The sequence below is a fragment of the Tamandua tetradactyla genome, chromosome Y (genome assembly GCF_023851605.1).
Source record: "Tamandua tetradactyla isolate mTamTet1 chromosome Y, mTamTet1.pri, whole genome shotgun sequence".
Lineage (NCBI taxonomy): Eukaryota > Metazoa > Chordata > Mammalia > Pilosa > Myrmecophagidae > Tamandua > Tamandua tetradactyla.
Genome location: NC_135354.1, coordinates 10,792,033 through 10,797,566, shown reverse-complemented (window position 1 = coordinate 10,797,566; position 5,534 = coordinate 10,792,033). Strand labels below are relative to the sequence as shown.

General features: G+C 36.9%; 1 pseudogene; it reads left to right on the top strand.

Moving 5' to 3' along the window:
- Positions 1-2,851: 2,851 nt before the first annotated feature.
- Positions 2,852-3,789, top strand: LOC143672511 (olfactory receptor 9G4-like; annotated as a pseudogene).
- The last annotated feature ends 1,745 nt before the right edge of the window (positions 3,790-5,534 follow it).

Below are 5,534 nucleotides of genomic sequence, written 5' to 3'. Positions count from 1 at the left end.
AGTGACCCTTGATAATGACCCTTGCTTCCATTTGTGTTGAACTGAAGGTCAAAATCCATAGTGTGACTCCAGAATTCTTGTGATCTGGTGACCTTTCCAGCTCCTTGGTTGGTACGTCCCTCCACCCCACCTTAAGGCAATCTCTCCTTAATTTTTGAACTCACCAGCTCCCTCCCACCTTAGGACTGTGTTACACCCTGTTTCTTCTAATGGGGTGCACTCCTTCTACTATCCCTGAAACAAATTGCCATGGATCAATGCATCTCCATTTTTAAGGCCTCATTTACGTATTTCTTACTCTGGGAAGAATTACAGAGGAATAAACCAAAAAATATACTTTATCTGTTGGTTCTTCAGGGACAAAGCAAGAATTATAGCAATAGGCTTTATCCATTATAATAATGGGCTCTATAGTAATGGGCTGGGGCCTATGTAGGAGGTTTCTTGAATGTCATAGCCCATACTGCCATAAAAATTTGCATTTTTGCCTGTTATTTTATATTAAAATGAGCTCAGTAAGTCACAGATATAAGTTTCCTTGTATAAACAAATGATAAAGTGGCTGAAAAAATTCAGTGTAACCATAGAGATGGTGACTTTATAACCCAACACTTCATACATCGTGTAAAGCGATCATACATTCCTGCTAAGATAAAATGATAATATGAATATTTTAGCATAGAAATGTAATAGAACAGGGCTGTATATTCAAATGTGAAGGTCCTAAGTTGTACAATATTATTATGGGTAACCTGATCATGTGACTAATTTAGTTTGGTTGAAATCCTGAGTGAAAGAAGACTAGTAGTGAGACAGAAGGTTGTAAAGAGAAGTTGAATCTAGCTCATAAAGAACTTGGATTGTAGGGCTAAATCATTTTTACTTTTTTGTGCTAGTGAAGTGAGATCCATTATATATTAATAGGTGGAGGAATGGAATGCCTTTCAGGATTCCAGGCCACTTTTACCCATGTAGCACTAAAGTCACAGCCTCTGGAAACATTATATTTGAAAAAATGAAAACACCCACAGCTCACTTCCTAATGAGCTGGAACTCTAGGCCTCAAGTTTGAAGACTGAGGTTGCATTTTCGGTATTGAGCTCATGGTAAATGTCTTAAACATTGAAATAAATTGCAATTTTTTCTTGGTTTCAGCTCTCTCTGACAGACACGTGGCATTCAACAGGCTATTAAGACCATCAGCTCTAATTTGTTAATTATACTGTTTTTATATAAATGCCTTGTCTTAGTTTCTTCTCAAAATCTTAGGAACTGCAGGGCATACACTTTGAAGGTTTCATGCTTTCTGAACCTGGACACCAAAAAGTGGGTTCTACTTAAGGTTCAAGATGCATATTATCCAAAAATATCCCAACTACACTTGTAAATCTCAAATTAATAAAGGACACTGAAAAACAATAATTTCTTATGAGAAATATTATTTTAAAACTGTATTGAGTTAATAAGGAAATTCAGACTGTGAGAAGGCTATCAGCTTACTCTTGTGAGGAGAATGCGAGAGAAAAACCTCCACCTTCAAGAGAGGAAAATAGCTTACTTGTTGAGAGCATGGACACTAGGGCAATAAAATACTGTGTTGAAACCTCAGCTCCGTATTTACTGGCTCTGTGACCTTGGACATGGCACTCAAGGAGACAGTCTTAAAAATTATGTCTGTCCAACAAAGACCCATACTAGCAGTCTGCCTTGCCAATATGAGTTCAGTGTGCCAAGGAGGCAGACATCCCCATCCATGGGGCCATCATTCTGACTAGGCTCTCTATCATCCAGATATGTTGGATGTACTAGGTGAACAAGAACTGCAAGTCCCACACCTTCCCATGTAACATAAGAGGATGCCAGAGCTCTGGGCCTGTGTGTCTCATCCATGTCCCAGGGGCAATGCATTGTCCCAGACTCCATGCCCAAGAAACTGCTCCTGATAGCTGGCATGGGCCACTGCAACAGTTCTGCCAGGGGTTGCATGGCTTTGCTGGGCTTCCTCAAAGCCAACTTTGATAACATATCCAAGACCAGTAGCAACCTTTCCCCCACCTCTGGAAAGAGACTGTGTTCACCATATCTCCATCTCAAGAATTCACTGATCATCTTGTGAAAAACCACACCAGAGATTCTATGCAGGCTCCATGTGTGGGCTTTATCTAGAGATTTTATGCAAGAAAAAGAAATGACTTTATGCCTGGAAAACTAACAAATAAAACAAACCACTCTCTGTGCTTCTGCTTCATGCAGTATAATGAGAAGAGTCATTATCATGCCAATCTTATAAGGTTGTTGTGAGTATTAAGTGGCTTAAGCATATGGTGGAATAATAATGGGCATATAGTGAATAATATATAATTTTTGTTATTTTTAGTAATAATAGTAGGAACATTAGCACAATATTTTTTGTATCGATATTAGCAAAATACCTCCCACATGAGAAGTTCTCAATAAGTAGACAGATGTTGGCATTTTGTTAGTGCCTGTTATGTACCTATTATTGGGCTGGGACTTTCATGTATGTCTACTTTCCTCAATAGAGTGACCTGTCAGGCAGCTATAAGCTCATGAGCTTCATTTTTTACAGCTGTCTGATAAAAAAGGGACTTCACTTGAATTAAACAGCTAATACGTTGAAAGCCCTACTTTTAAATCTAGGTTCTGAACCAAATTCTAGTGGTCTCCTCAAAAACCAGACTTAAGTTTAATGCTTCAAGATATTGAAGAATTTAAACCCACACATTTCTTGATAATAATAACTGACATAATCAAAACCGTGTTTACTTCTTACAGTAGGAGAATCATTATATGAAATTTTGATTTCTCAATCTTAACAGTTGTTTCCTCCATGGAAAAGAAAGTGGGAAATCTCTCCATCCTTACTGAATTCATCTTGATAGGCTTCTCAGCAGACCCCAAGTTGCAGCTGATTCTATTTGGAGTATTTCTGACAATCTACTTGGTAACCTTGTCAGGGAACATGTTTCTGGTTATCTTAATCTGGACTGATTCTTGCTTGCACACACCCATGTGCTTTTTCATAGGCAATCTGTCTTTCCTGGACTTCTGGTACACATCTGTGTATATCCCCAAGATATTGTCCAATTGTGTCTCTGAAGATAAACGTATATCCTTGGATGGATGTGGAGCACAGCTCTTCTTTTCCTGTGTTGTAGCCTACACTGAGTGCTATCTCCTAGCAGTCATGGCTTATGACCACCACGTGACAATTTGTATCCCACTACTCTATTCAGGTACCATGTGTAGCTCTTTCTGTGCTGGCCTTGTTGCTAGGGCCTATGTAGGAGGTTTCTTGAATGCCATAGCCTATGCTACTACGTTTCTGTGGTAAAAAATGTCATTGACCACTTCTTAGGTGATGCATCACCACTGATGAAACTGCCCTGCACAGACACCCAATTCTATGAAAATATCCTTCTTGGAGTAGTGGACTTCACAGTTCACAGTACTGTCCAGCATACTTGCCATCCTCATTTCCTACTTCAACATCTTCCTGGCTATATTGAGGATCCACTATGTCTCTGGGAGGCACAAGACCTTCTCCACCTGTGCTTCCCACCTGATCTCAGTCGTGCTTTTCTATGGGTCTTTGCTCTTCATGTATTCAAGGCCCAGCTCCACCTACTCCTGGAGAGAGACAAAGTGGCTGCCCTGTTCTACACCATGGTGAGCCCGTCACTCAACCCTGTCATCTATAGTGTGAGGAACAAAGATGTCAAAGAGGCTTTCAAGAAAGCAATACAGACTGTAAGATCACCAAGATGAATTGGCACCATTGTTCTTTTTGATGAGTGATCTCATTGCATTTTGCGAAGTATTGACATATGTATTTTATCTACATTGATATATTTCAATCAAATTCAGCAAATTATACATAAAATAATGAAATATCTAGTAAACCATTTTTTAGTTTTTAAAGTTTTGTATGATATAAAATATTTTAAACCTATTTACTATGAGGTTATTGATATTCTGCATGATGGTATTTTGTCACTTTGTTATATTAGATTATTCTCAAAATGTATGTTCTTGCTTAACTTTTAGAGTTCTTGGAAAGAGAAAAATGGATTTGGAGACTTTTTTTATATGTGTTTTGATATTGAAGCTTGGGAAGGAAACTGTGTGGAATAAGGAGAATAAATGAAATCATTAGACTGCTGGACATTTGCTCATAATTTTACAGATATTTACTGTAAGTAAGATGTCCTCTCCAAATTCCTTTCTAAAACTTGATTGGAGTGTATAGAACATTTCTGTCTGAACTTTCTGCCTTCCAAGTTAACATCATATTAGACAAAGTGTTTAAAAATTGTTTAGACTATGAAAATATTGTTCTAAAACCACTGAATGGTGTTTTGTTTAGGATTGTTCATCAATCCAATGAATGTTTTCTCCCTCATATAATGGGTATTTCACAGTATTCTCCTCCAGGCATACCACCATAACCCTGCTAGGGGAAAATTAAAAAAATTGTTATAAAATGAAACAAGGAGACAAAGACCCAATGATTGCTTTTTTTCTACCAAAAGACTGTGAAGGAAGCTGATAGATCGGTACCTGGTTTTTGCATGATTTTTAGTAGTATTTTATTCACTGTTCTCTACAACTGTAAGTAAGGAATTATTAGTTACATTTAACTATTAAAAAGTTTTAAATTCAGAAGTTATAACTTCAGTATTGAAGGATTATAGCATTAAAAAACATATTTACAAAATAAACCTAATTGATATTTTAGGGCACATTTCAGGTATTGCATCATTTGTATTAGCTCCGACTTTTCTGATCTTTCCTTTCACCTGCATTTATTTCCCAATTGCTCACTCCCTCTGTTTTCTCATCATGAAATTCTTAGTATTGTTTATTCTTCTATCATCACATTAACTCTAAGAATCCTTAACTAGAGGGATATGGGTTATATTTCCCAAATGTTAAAAAACCATTATATTTTCTCATCTTTACTTATGACCCATCTCAGAGGTGGAAAAATGCTGGATCAATTTAGAGGTAATAAGGATATCAAATTTAATTCATTCAGATCTCATTTGCATTGAACCATCTTCTATTCAGTACTAAATCAGAATATTGCTTTAAAATATATGGTGATATTAAACTTGATCTATTTTCTGCAGCATGTGTTATAGTCAGTTCCCCAAAACAAAACAAAGTAGCAAAAGAGTTCCAGTTTTGATTTCTTCAAGAAAAAAAGTTTTTAAACCCTAATTTTCCAACTTCCACTGAGCATTGTCCATTATCTCTTAAATGCTTAAAAAATTTATGTTAATTCAGATTTCTGATTGTGTTAACTTGTAGAGATTTTTCAGAGCCTCTTCACATCCTTATGCTTCTGGCTGAAGATCATGGAGTTCAACATAGGGAAGATGTCAGTGAAAATGTAGAAAACAATTTGTCCCTCTCAAAGGAATAGCTAGAGCTTGGTCAAGAATAGACAGAGTAGATATAGAGAATAGAGCCATAGGACAAGATGACAGAAATAAAGTGGGAACAGCAAG